The sequence below is a fragment of the Corvus kubaryi genome, unplaced genomic scaffold (assembly GCF_017639235.1).
Source record: "Corvus kubaryi isolate FWS band 111438036 unplaced genomic scaffold, C.kubaryi_AGA036_p1.0 134, whole genome shotgun sequence".
Taxonomy (NCBI): Eukaryota; Metazoa; Chordata; class Aves; order Passeriformes; family Corvidae; genus Corvus; species Corvus kubaryi.
The window spans coordinates 12482391-12495753 of record NW_024580668.1 but is presented as its reverse complement, the minus strand read 5'-3'; the positions used below and the strand labels follow the sequence as shown (position 1 = coordinate 12495753).

The 13363-nt window shown below is 52.6% G+C and overlaps 1 protein-coding gene across 3 annotated transcripts in view; it reads right to left on the bottom strand.

Annotated features, from left to right (window-relative positions):
* RALY (RALY heterogeneous nuclear ribonucleoprotein) overlaps positions 1–6602 on the bottom strand; it is a 117698-nt gene extending 111096 nt beyond the window's left edge. Inside the window, exon 1 of one of the 3 annotated variants that reach the window (XM_042050904.1) lies at positions 6581–6602. The gene's annotated coding sequence lies outside the window, so the exon portion shown is untranslated. Of the gene's footprint in view, positions 1–5863; positions 5978–6580 lie in introns of those variants that run through there. The other 2 variants (XM_042050895.1, XM_042050913.1) reach the window with 2 other exon arrangements.
* Positions 6603–13363: the final 6761 nt, after the last annotated feature.

Below are 13363 nucleotides of genomic sequence, written 5' to 3'. Positions count from 1 at the left end.
CCAACTCCAGAAGGAGCTTCAGGAGCTGTAAGAGCTCCAAGCATTGCAGATTGCTGCAGCACCAACAGAAATACCTGTTTGACAGCAGATACAGCTCCAGGGACAGGAACCAGGAGGTGCTGAACCATCAAACCCCCCCAGTGCTGCCCCTCAGCAGGAACACAGCTCAGGGCTCAGGCCAGGCAGCACCATCAGCTCTGCAAGGTCTGTCCCACAGCAACCACTGAGATTTTTCTAGATTTAAAAAAAAACAACTATATTTGAGCACCAGCCACCTGCAGTCGTCTACACAGGGGCCACATCCCGGGCCAGAAGAGTCACCTTGAAGTCCTGGCAAGCGTAGGATGTCACTGAAGGCCACGTGAAAGGCAACCGTGAACACTGAGGGCACTGACGCAGGTGCCAGTGACACAGCAGCCACAGCCAAAGCCACCCCCTGCAGGAGAACTGGCAGAGCCAGTGCTCCCCACATCCTTCCAAAGGAACCTTTTCCCTCACAAATGCTCCCAAGACAGTTTTCCAAAAGAAAGTTTGCTAAAGACAGAAGGGCAGCACAAGATTTACACTAATGAAGACATCAAGAGCCTTGGCAGGGGAGATGTGCATCCACCTCCTCTGTCCACTCTGTGACCTTTGCCAGCCTATGAGAACTCGGGAATTCACACATTAAAACGAGCAGCAGTGGTTCCAGAACAAGTGTCCATTGCCACCTTCCCCTCAACACCTTATCTTGCAGCAATTGTGTTTCAGTGCCGGCAGGCAGAGCCCCAGGGGAAGGATGCTGTCCCTCCAGGGAAGGTGGCACAGAGCAGGAGCCACCGGGAACCCTGATCCAGCAGGAGAGGGAGCTGCACTGCCTCAGTTATTACTCTGCTCACACATTTAACCCGGCCATGCTTATTCTGCCTGTCCTAGCAACCCGAAAATGAGCTCACATTCATTCCCAGCGTGGCTGTATTTGTTGAAATGTAAGCTGCTTGCAAAAGCATCAGATAAAGCCGTGGCACTTCTCAGCTCCTTTTGTCTGGTACCATCCCCACATAGAGGTGATGCTGCAGATATCACCTGGCAGTCACTGAATTCACACAGACGTAGCCTAGAGGTGCCCATCTATTTACCTCATTCTTGGTAGAAAAAAACCCCAGCAACCTGGCATTATGTTTTCTATTTTAAACCAGATCTTTTGGAACAAATTAAAAAAAAAAAAAAAAAGAACAGTTGTGCAACATCACTGGCAAAGTCTGTGCATGTTCAGTAAAGGAAATTCTCTGCTGCAGGTGCAGGGATGCTCCTGGAACAGAGCTCGGCATCCTGCTGGGCACATCCTGCCAGGCAGCTCTGGCAACAGAGGGGAAGGAAAAGCCCAGATGCCCTGAAATCAGCTGGGGACCTCCCCTGCAAAGGCAAGGCCAAGTCTTGCCTCAGATCGCCAGCACCACTTGCTCTATACATCTGCAACACATTCTCAAAGCTCGCTTTAAAACAATAATAAAGTATTAGGATTATGAGGTGCCAGGGTGAGAACTGCAGGATCCAGCTGCTCCAAAAGCTGCAGCTCAGGAGGTGCCCCTGGAGAGGGTCCATCCAGTCCCACATCTCTTTGTGCTGGGCAATCCAAGAGCCCTCAGTGAGCAGGACAAACGGCATTGTTTGGGTGTTATACAAGAGCCAAAAAGATGACTCAGGCTGCCCTTATAGCCCTTCCCTGGCTACCCAGAGCCAGGGCTAAGGAATCAGCTGCTCCCAGGGAGAGGAGGGCTCCAGGGACACCTCCTGCCCAGGTGAGACAGCCCTGGCACTGCTCGTGCAGCCAGAGCTGCTTTCAGACAGTCACATTTTCAGACAAAATCTACTGTCGTTTCCTTCAAGAACACGAAGTCATTACAATACTCGCAGGATTTCACCTTTCTCTAGCAGGGAGTGTCTCGCTGGGAGCTCACAGCACTCCAGATTGCAGGCAGCACTTTTCCACATCCATGCTCCAGCATCATCTGTTACATCCGGCACAATATTCCCCCAGCTCGGGCTCCACAGGAGCAGCTCCTCTTGTTTGCCCACAGCCTGGCAACACCAGGATCCTCTTTCTGATTGTTTCAGGCTGCAAGTAACATGAGAAGCCCCAAGAAAAGCTTTGGATTCACGATGTGCATGCAGGCTGGTCTCTGTGAAAGGAAACAGTCTTTGCTCACGGTTCGAAGCCTTGGTTTTGGTATTTCCAACATCTCAAATACTAAACCAGACACAGACAGATGTTAATTCTGCAGAGCACCCATCTAAGTCAACTCCTGCCTGGTATCACCTCAATTCTGCCTTTTATAAAGCACTTCCAAAGCATTTTCTGTTGGAGATGGAGCTGGCAGACACCTGACCTTCTCATTAAATGCACGCTTTCAGGTGGCAGACACCCCTTGGCTACTATTACTCACTGGAATTAAACAGGTACACCAGGACTAGTGGCAAAAATAAAAATAGACCCAGCTCTCGGCATGCCGAGGAAGGCAGCAGCATTCTGTGCACAACAGCAAAATCAACTTAATCACAAATGACAACTTCTGAAAGCCTTTACTTTGGCTTCATCCTTGGCATTTTTCTAGGCCAGCTTGAAAACAAAAGCTTTGTCTTCTTAAAATGCAATTGCCTGAGGCACCTCTAAAAAAAGTGACATAACTCAGGTTTGAAAAATGCCTCCTGGGTTTCAGATCCTCCTAAGAGCCTCTTTACTATTCAGCTTGATTGAGATTACCCAGATCAGCATGAACTCTGCAGATTTAGCCCCAGCTACCAGCACAGGTATAAAACCCACACATTTAGGATTATTTTTTTAAACTATATGATTAAAGCTCTACAGTTACAAAAAAGGAACTTGTTATTCTTGTTATTGATCTGAATGGTTGCTCCCTCCCTTTTCTCCAGCAGGTTTATAAACACTCTCTGATGACAGTTTATTCTGAATTTCACTCTGTTCAGCTTATTCCAGATTTTTTTTTTCCCCAGCCTGTTTTTCTTGCTCGGTATTTTCAACCTTTCCATCACAAACCTCAAGCTGTGAGAAGAAAGAGCAACTTGTTTTGGAATCAAAATCTGAGCCTAAAATTTGATTCTTGTTTCTTTTCCCCTGCACAAACCTTTTTTATTTCAGTAATTTTACGAGCAGTGACTTGGTGCTTCTGCAAATCCAGGAGCACAGCCCTGTGCCAGCAACTTAATGGCAGGGGGCAAGGAAGGAAAAGGTGCAATTCTCCAAGACAGACACAGCTACTTGCAATGTCTATAATTAACACCTTGGATAAATCCACAGTACCTTTAGCATATCACAGATTTTTATACCCATAGGCTGGTTTTTTTGAGCAGATACAAGTTTACTGCCAGGTCTGAAAACTCCTTATGCAACCACTAGTAAAGAGCTCAAATCAAAAGGAGTTTTGTTGCTTTTATTGAATAATTTGGGACAAGGAGAGCTGAAAGCTCTCTTGGTGATGGGAACACGTTAAGAGTCTTTTTCTGAATGATCAAGTCCCATCACTTATTCCACACAAACTGTTCTCTGTCAAGAGCTTTAATCCTCTCTTTTCAATCCCTAAATAAAACATCCTCCCCAAACTCACTGCCTGTTATCTGCCTTTTCTAAAGAAAGTGGTTCTTAAGAGACACACCTTCTGCTTTGCCGCTCCCCTGAAATCCATCTCCAATATTAGCCTGACAGAAGTGAAACAGCAGCAATCCTCCCCGGCACAGCGAGCTGGACGAATGTCTGAACACCCCCCTCCTGAAGGAAGCTCTCACACGCGCCCGAAAACAAGTCACAAAAACGCTTCCAGGAACGGGAGCAATACACCTTGTGACAAGCTGTCACCCACAGCAGGCAGCCCAGAAAGGGTGCTGCAGGGTCACCCATCGGAGGTTCTGCTCGTGGCACAGGCTCCTCAGCTCCCTGACAACAGCAGTCTTTCCCTTTCCACTCCATCCCTGCAGGCTCCTCATCCCGGAGCTCACTTAGAAACCAGGCTCCTTCCCTGTCCTTTAGAAGAAAACAATGCCAAGAGCCCAAATCCCAACAAACAGGAGAATAAAGGAGAGGGCAAAATGAAAGGGAAAGCACCATCTCCCACTTAACTGCTAAAGGGAGACCAAGAGTGGAGGCACCTGTAGAAGAGCTCAGCCTTGCTCCCCGCAGCAGGGACGATCCGGAGGCGCTGTGACTCAGCCCAGCCCTCCTTGGCTGATGACACGGCCAAGGAAAACAGGCTCAGCCAGGGTGCTGAGATCCAGGGCAAATGCCAAGGGCTTGTGCTGCCCCTGCCAGCTCGGGAAGGGCCGGCAGCAGTGGCCGACCTGTGCTGCCACCCTGGTCCCTCCCTGCCCGGCCAGCGCTGGCACCAGCCATCAGTCACCACACCAAATTTACTGGTGGGGGAAAGACAACTATTTCCTCAATATGAAATAAGAAAGGGTCTTTTCTTCTGGCCTTGAAAGTCAGCTCAAGCCAGTCGTGATGCCACTGACTTCTGTCTCCTCAAAAGCCCAAGCTCCCAGAGACCTGAGCAGCCGCTGGAGTGTGGGAAGGCTCCGGAGCTCCAGAGTAGCACGGGCTGGTTCCCAGCCCTTCCCCATGCCAAAACCATGGGAGAATTATACTCAGAAGTGGTGGAGTCACCATCTCTGCAGGGATTTAAAAGAGGTGTAGAAGTGGCACTTGGGGACATGGGTTAGTGGTGGGCTTGGCAGTGCTGGGTTAATGGCTGGACTCTAGGATGTTAGAGGGCTCTTCCAACCTAAATAATGCTAATTATTCTGGGATTCTGGGATTCTGTGCTGAAGCACTGCAGCAGGCACAACTGCGATGGGTCGTTCCTGCAGGTGGGCTCTTGCTCTTCAGGAACAAGTCAGGAAAATAAAGGTGCACATCCACCCTGTTCTCCATCCCGGCAATTTGTGTCTCAGCCGTCTGGGCTGTCTCACGAGGGAATCATCAGCCGTCGGACACCCTTCCAAAGGCACGGCCAGATCTGAATGTTTCACACCCACCAGAGCTGCTCTGGAGTAAGACATGGAGTTTTATACATCACCTCAAATCTATGGAATCACTAAGGTTGGAAGAGATCTCCAAAATCATCAAATTCCTACCTCTGACCAAGTCCCCGCATGCTCACTAAACCGTACGGCCGAGTACCACATCTGCTCGTTTTTACCATTCCCAAGGATGGTGACTCCACCGCTTCCCTGGGGAGCCTGTTCCCAAATACAACTCCCGACAGAAATCAGCAGCCCCAACATAATCGCGACACAGAAGGCTCCGAAGGCTCCGGCACCGCGCGCTGCAGCCCGCAGGGCTCCGCACGGACCCGCGGCGAGCGGGGCGGCTCAGGGCCGCTCGGGCTCGATATTCCGCCTGTTTTCTCGCTACGAAACCGCTCCCGGCCGCCCGGGGCCCCTCTGGCACAGCAGTCGAGCATCTCCGGTTTGCAGGAGGCACAAAGTACCCCGCGATCGCGCGGTCACACCGCGGACATCCCTCCCAAGTGTCCGGCACCCGCGGAGGGCTTCAGCCCCGGAGCCATCGCCAGACCCGTGGGGTCGGACCCGCCCGGCAGCCGCTTCCAGGCGCGGCGCTTCCCCATCCCGCGGGCGCCGGCATCTCCCCTTCCCGTTAAACGGCGAAAACGTGCATCAGGGGCGGAAAAACCTAACCACACACAAGAAAACCGGCGGGGAAAGCGAAGATTGAAAGGAGGAAAAAAAAAAAAAAAATAAAGCGGCACTAAGTCACTGGCAGGGGGACCCGCGCTGCCAGCACGGACCGCACGCTCCGGCTGGCGGGAGCGGCCCCCCGGAGCAGCCTGGGGGAAGGGGCGGCGGCACTCACCGGGCAGGTCGGTGCCGGGCAGGTCGGTGCCGGGCAGGTCGGTGCCGTGCGGACGGAGGGCCAGGCCCGTCCCGTCCCGCCTCGCCCGCGGGAGCCGCCGGCTCAGTGCTGCGCACCGCCCCGCGCCGCGGCTCCTTCCCGCCGACCGTACCACGGCTCCGCGCCGGGGGGGACACGCGCGCCGCGGAGAGGCCACCCCGCCGCTCGCCGCCCGGCCCCGCTGCCGCTGCGGCGCGGCCCGTACCGATCCCACCTTACGAGGCTGTGCCGGGCAGGGCCGCGCCGCCGGGGCTCGGCCCGGGGCAGAGCCTCTCGCCCCGCACCGCCCGCTCCCTCCCGCTCGCCTGCCCGAGCGGTGGAAGAGTCCAGAGCGGGGCGGGCGCGGGCGGGGCCGGCGCGCGGGGCCGCTCCGGGCGCGGGTCCCGGTGTGGGACCGACGGGGCGGCTGCGGCGGGGCCGGGCTGCTCCCGGGGGTCCCGGTGTTGGTGGGTGGGTCCCGGCCCCGGGAGCTGCAGAGCAGCCGCTCCCAGCGCTCGCACCGGCACCGCTCGCTCTTTGCCTACACCCGGTTCACCGGAGCCGCAGCCGAAGTTCGCACCGCGGCGTCCCCGCTGAGCGCGGAGCGGAGCGCGGCCGCTCTGCCCCGGGGGCTGTCGCTAGCAGAGCGGTGCTCAGCTCGGCTGCTCCATTCTGTGTCCGCCTGCTCCTGGCACTCACCGGGAAGAAAACGGTTCTCTTGGGAAAATGATGTTTCCTGACCGAAATTAACGTCCGGCATCCCGTCAGTGTCCGAACGCTGAGGGGCCCGGCGCTAGAGGGACAGGCACACGCGGAGGTGTGCGGGGAGCAGCGCCGGCGGTGCTGGGGACAGCATCAGCTGGAGGTGGCACACGGGTTCCACAGGCTCCCGCCGTGTGCTCCCCGCTCACGGCAGCGGTGTTCAGGTCACAGCAATGCAAATAATTTAATGCAGCCGCTTTCGACAGCCTGTTAGAGGAGGGCAAGGGCTCACCAGCAGGAGCGACCCAGCACAGAGGCATAAATCATAGAATCACCATCAAGTCCAGCCATTATCCTAGCACTGCCAAACCCACCACTAACCCATGTCCCCAAGTGCCACATCCTCACAGCTTTTAAATCCTTGCATTGATGGTGACTCCCCCCCACTGCCCTGGGCAGCTGTGCCAGGGCTGGATAACCCTTTCAGTGAAGAAATTTATTCCTGTTACATATCTGGGATAGTGCCGCAGCACAAATGATTAATTGACACTCACGGCAAATCCCCCTGAAGTTTTCCCCACTGATCCCAAGAGAATTATATTGGTATTTAAGTGACCAGTTGCACAAAACTACCCAACATAGTGTTGATTCCTGATGGGACTGGTGGGAGTGTTGAGGTGCTCAGAAGATACCTCTGAAGGTTGGGTAAAGACCCCTTAGTAAGGTGAACTCTCCTGCCAACATCAAGACCTCTCTGGCTGTGAGCTGGAGGCAAGAACTCAGTACCTACCAACCCAAATGTGAGCAATTAACTGGCTTTTTCAGCTCAATTTTTCTTGGGCAGCTCATGGCTGACAGAGGGCAGGATAAGATTGGATATTAGGAAGAAATTTTCCCCTGGGAGGGTGGGGAGGCCCTGGCACAGGGTGCCCAGAGCAGCTGTGGCTGCCCCTGGATCCCTGGCAGTGTCCAAGGCCAGGTTGGACGGGGCTTGGAGCAGCCTGGGATAGTGGAAGGTGTCCCTGCCCATGGCAGGGGTGGGATGGGATGAGCTTTAAGATCCCTTCCAACTCAACCCATTCCATTATCCCATGATATGCCCTCCAAGCTTCAGTTTTTCACCTACACCATGGGCTTTCCCTTGGCAGCATTGAAAGCCACATCAGCTTCCTGGTGGAATACACTGTTTTTCCATGAAAGCCAAATCCCCCAGTCTGACACAGGATGTTGCTCTCCCTCTCTTCTCGGAGAACAATGTCCTCTTTGGGCTTGGCTTTCCATGTAAATCCCCCCTCAGAATGAGATCAGACAGGACAGGACATCACAGCAGTGCTGTGATCAGGGCATCAAAGTGCCTCTCCTGTGCATGGCATCTCCCGGTTTCCTTCCAAATTCTAATTCCCACAGAGCTACACAACAGCATTTCAGAATCATTTAGTGATATTTTCCCAGTGTTGGAACATTCAGAGCTTTCACCAAGTTTCTCCACCCACCAAAGCCCCAGGAATGTCTGTAAACTTGTGCAACAGCAGGTGCTTCTCTTTTAGTCCGAAATAAGTTTTCATCAAGCCCTGATTTTCTTTAGAGTCCTATTTATTGTTGCTTAACAATCACTTGAAAGTCTATGGGTGGGAAGCAATACAAAAGCATCTTTCATTATTCATTAAGGACAAGCGATGCCGGGCTTTTGGAAGGAAATAGAATGTACACAGACTTTTCTGCATTTAAAACAATTATTTCTTATTAATAACCCCGCAGAAAGGTGCCCTGCGGAGAGTTTGGGTGTTTTGAAGTTCAGTCTCTTGATCACAAAAAGAGTTTTTCTTCCCCTGTGACATTCCTCAGCAGAGATCCTGGGAAATGTTTTGTCATTTTTATTTTGAAAAAAATTATTAGGTGATTATTTTTGGGGGTGTCCCTTTCCTGGGATGGAAAATAAGGTGGTGCTAATTGTGGAGATCAAGACCTGATCTCCATGAGAATCTGTCATGAGAATAAAAAGCTGCAGCTACAGAGCAAACCTGCAGCAGGTTTGGGAAGGGGATTGGGGAGCTACAAGATCCCAGGAAAGCTCAGGTTGGAAGGGGCATTCAGGGTCTCATTTTGAGGGTGCATTTTGTCCCCTTCCCAGGTCATTGCTATGGCTATTAGGGCAGGTCCCAGGAAAGACCCCTGAGGGGTCTAGCCCTTTGTAACTGGCACCCAGGTAGAGTCCAACCCATCCCTAATCTCCCTGGAGCCCAGGTCTTATCCAGCCTTTACAAAGCCACCCATCTGGACTGTGAGGTGCTGACTTGGAATGCCAGGATCATGTGGGACACCACACCAAAGCCCTTCCCAGCACCAAGGCCCCTGGGGTGGTGTGGGATTCCATGTGAGGAGCCACAGAAGGTGCTCCTTATCAGCCTCATCCCAGGAAAAAGTGGACGGGGACCTCCAACCTGCAGAGCTGAGGATCTGCTGTTCCAAGTCCCTTGATCAGCCCTGAACAGTCACACTCTGCTCTGAGGCTGAAGAACCACACAGAACAGTTTTGCTGAGGTCCCCGTGGTGAGGAGGAGCTCCAGAGCATGGCCCAGCTCCTCTGGCTGTGCCTTCTCATTGGATCTGTCCCTCCAATCCTGAATAGGTGTCCTTGAGGCTGATGGAAGGTCCTGGGAAAGTCAACGCAGGGCTGTGCACAGAGTCCCCCATTACCAACACCATCCCCAGAAGAGCATCCATGTGGTGGGGAGCTGGTTGCAGAGCCCCACTGCCAGCAGAGTCTGTCTATGCCTCAGTTTCCCTCAGTTTGTCCCCTCCCTGCCATCTCCTGCCCCTGCCTCCCTGCTTGGGAAAGTGGGGCAAACCAGACTGGAGGTGATGTCTGTGGGGACTTGGGACCATGTGGGGGCTGGGGGTGCCAGCCCAGCTGGAAAGGGGAGAGTGTGGGGTCCTGCCAGGCTGGGAGAGCCTGGAGGGTCCATATGAGGATGGCTGAGATCACTTGGTTTGTTCAGCTGGAGAAGAGAAGGCTGAGGTCAGACCTCAACAGGGTCTGCAGCTCCTCCTGAGGGGCAGCTCCGATCTCTGCTCTCTGTGACCAGGGACAGCACCCAGGGAACGACTGGAGCTCTGCCAGGGGAGGGTCAGGCTGGGTATCAGGGAAAGAAAGGTTCTTCCCCCAGAGGGTGCTGGGCACTGCCCAGGCTCCCCAGGGAATGGGCACGGCCCCGAGGCTGCCAGAGCTCCAGGAGCGTTTGGACAGCGCTGCCAGGGATGCCCAGGCTGGGGTTGTTGGGGTGTCTGTGCAGGGCCAGGGGTGGGACTGGATGATCCCTGTGGGTCCTTTCCAGCTTGGGATTTCCATCCTGTGATTCCATGACAGCAGGGCTGAGGGCAGAGCCCCTGCTTGGGGATTTCCCTGGGGCCATGGTGCAGCTCCCAGAGCTCCTCTGAGGGGTCACTGCCCAAAGAAAGCATGTCCACCTGTGAGACCCTTCCCTGGCTCCTAATTTGATAGTGAGAATCTGAGAAGATGACAGGTCCTTTTCATTCTTTTTATTGACATGTTTGTCCCAGACACTGTGTGTGGCTGGACCCTTCAGACATTTAACCCTCTCACCCTTCCCTTCCCATCACCCTGTTTTCAATCTTCCACATTTAATTTTGTGCTGGGAGATAGAGTAACACCAGTGGGTTTCTTTTCTCCTTTATTTTTTTTCCCCCTCTGTTTTAATGAATTTTTCATTTTGTTTCACTGGTACAGAAAGAATAACAATGAAGCAACAGTGTCAACATAGAAAGAATTTTCTCCAAAATCACACTGTGGCCAATCTACAGCAGCAATAATAGATCTTGTGAATCCCACTGAAGGGAATCATAAGTGGAAGGGCTGGGGGGTGCAGATGAAAGGCTCTGAACTAATTTGTGCTTTCCACACCACGAAACCCCATTCTAAGGAGCTGTTTAAGAACAAGAAAAAAAAATCAAATAAAAAAGAGCACTCTGCCAAAGCAGATTTCTAATAGGAGAGGAACAAGAAATACACAGGTGCTTTGTGACGTTTAAAGAAAATAAGTTGCCTAAAAAGGCAGCTTTCTCCATCTCTGTCTCCTGGGAGATGACCGGGATGCTGCCAGGAGCTGGGATCACATCTGGACAGAAGAGGCGTTGGAATTGGGCTGGATTTGCTGTCATGACAGACTCCTGCTCAGCAGTGGCTGCCCCAGTAATGGGTCTGCTTCCCAGTCTGAGCAAGGTTCTCCTTTTATATTTGTTGTTCTTTCCAGGAGGTGTTAACACCAATTTATGAGCTCAGTGGGATGACAGAGCCGGGTGAGCAGTGCTGACCTTGGAACTCACCTCTCTCAGATTTCTTTTTCCACCCCATCTCAAAATCAGTCTAAAAGCAATAAAAGGATGTTGGAAGGGGGGGAGCTGGGGCTCATCCACTTCATGCTCCCGCAAGGAGGGAAAATTCTGGGAACATGATCTCAAAAAGCAGATGCCTCGCGGGTGGCTGTATCCGTACCGCTGCTGTTTCAGGAAGGGCTGCATGTTTCCCCTCAGTCTCCTGCCTGCAGGAGCTCCTGCCAAAGAATCACAGAATCATGGATCAGAATATCCTGGCTGGAAGGAGCCCCCAGGATCATCCAGTCCAACCCTTGGACAGGCCTGTCCAGGACACCCAACAATCCCACCCTGTGCCTCAAAGTGTTGTCCAAACGCTCCTGGAGCTTTGGCAGCCTTGGGCCGTGCCCACTGCCCTGTGTATATCCAGGTGCCTTTTCTTCCAGGATCTGCACACTGCATGCAGTTGAAAATGTGCTGAAAACAAAACCTGTGCTTATTTTCATATGTTTTTCTTACTGTTATGTTGAGGAAATCAAAGATTTGCTCCTAAGCACTCCCTCCACCTCACCAGAGTATGCAGTGACTCACAGGCCCTGAATGGGAGACAGCACAAACAGGATTCTCTCTGAAAAGACAGAAGAACAATCCATGTGTTGGGGAAGGGGGAGCAAATGAAGAATATTACTTCCAAGGATCATTAAAAATAAACCAATTTGCCTGAAGTGTGGTGGTTAAACAGCACTGGCACAGGGTGCCCAGAGCAGCTGTGGCTGCCCCCTCCCTGCAAGTGTCCAAGGCCGGGTTGGAGCACCCTGGGATAGTGGAAGGTGGGGCTGGAATGAGGTGATATTTTGGTCTCACACAACACAACGCATTCCATAATTCTGTGATTTTCTTCCTGAAAACAACACTGTGTCTGTCAAGGTACCTTTTGGCCCAGAAATGCTGCCCAGCTCCAGCAGTGACACTGTTTATGAGCTACCAAGTGAAGATGACTGCTTTAAATGAGTGTCCTGAGGGAAAGGAGCAGGGACACTGATCACACAGGGCCACCCTGCCCAGGTAGCTCCTCGTCCCTCAGATGGTGCCTGGGCACAAGCACCAATAAATCTGCCACTGGCTGGGTATCAGCAGCCTTTCCCACATCGACGTTTCCTCTGTTTGGTTCAAGTGCCTGACAAATGAAGGAAGCACAAGAACAATAAAGACTAAATCTTATCTTAATGGCCTTTCATTATTAACTGTCTCCAGATTTATTTGTCACTGAAGGAGGGGGGGAGTGCGCCAGGCACCACTGGCATGAGCCCAGGCGAGGTTCCTGCCTTTCCCCAGCTGTGTGATTTCCACCAGTGAGATCTGGCTCTGTGGTTTGTTTTTTTCAACACCTACACTGCCTATAAGGAAACTCTGTCCACGTGCTCCTCCCACCATCTGATGGCTCTTGGCCTCCAGATCCTTTTCTTCTTGGATCCCCCTGGGATGGCAGTCCCGTGGTGAGGCAGAGACAGGGACCAGCTTCTTGTCCCAGGCTGCTCCAGGGAAAATGGAGAAGTGGGGGCTGTCCAAGCTGGAAAAGAACAACACTGAAGAGCTGGATAATCCAATTCCCCACCAGGATGTTTCCCACTGCCTCTGCCGTGCTCCAGGAGAGGGATGTGGATCCAACGATAGATTTATTCTACAGCACTTTCCTGCCTTCCTGTGCTGATGCCTGAGGATTTTAGCTTTTATATCTCTCATATATTTGTGATCCTGCAGTTCTTTAGTGTGTAACTCTAAACTCCATATGCAGTGTTAGCTGCTGTTCTCCCATCTGGGTCAGACAAAACAATTCCTCTCCAGGCCTGGGAATCAAGGACACCTGACTGCCTCAGGCCCCGAGAAATGGGAACAGCAGAGAGTTGGGGGGGAGCAAACTTGGGGTGAACGACTTCATCACCTGAAGCTGTAATTGGAGGATTAACCCCCGATATGCAAACGGACCAAAGCTAGAAAAGTATGAAAACCAGTGACCCCATGGTCCATTCTGGATGTAGCCCCTGGGGGGGCTTTGTCTGCCCTGAGTGTACCTGAAGGCCCTTCAATAAATGTAACCTCTTTTATTCTCTTAATTTTGCCTGGCCTCTGCTTTTAGGTAGCCCCAGAAGGCATCAGTACCACCAGACACCTGCCCGGTGAAACTTGGTGTTTCAAAGGATTTCTTTCCTAGAAAAGCTGTCAAGGTGCTGCTCACTGGCAGCTCCTGTGGGTGTGCATTGATAAATGAATCCAGCACCATGGGAGCTGCTGGGGAGTGGGGGAAGGACCAAACCTTCACCTGAATAGGAAGGAGAAACATGGGGGGCAGTGGGTGGGGGAGAGGAGGAGTCTGGCAGCAGGGTCAGGGTGCTAAACCTGAGCCCAGTGACTCTGCCTGGCAGGAGAACAGCAGCAAAAAAAGACAAA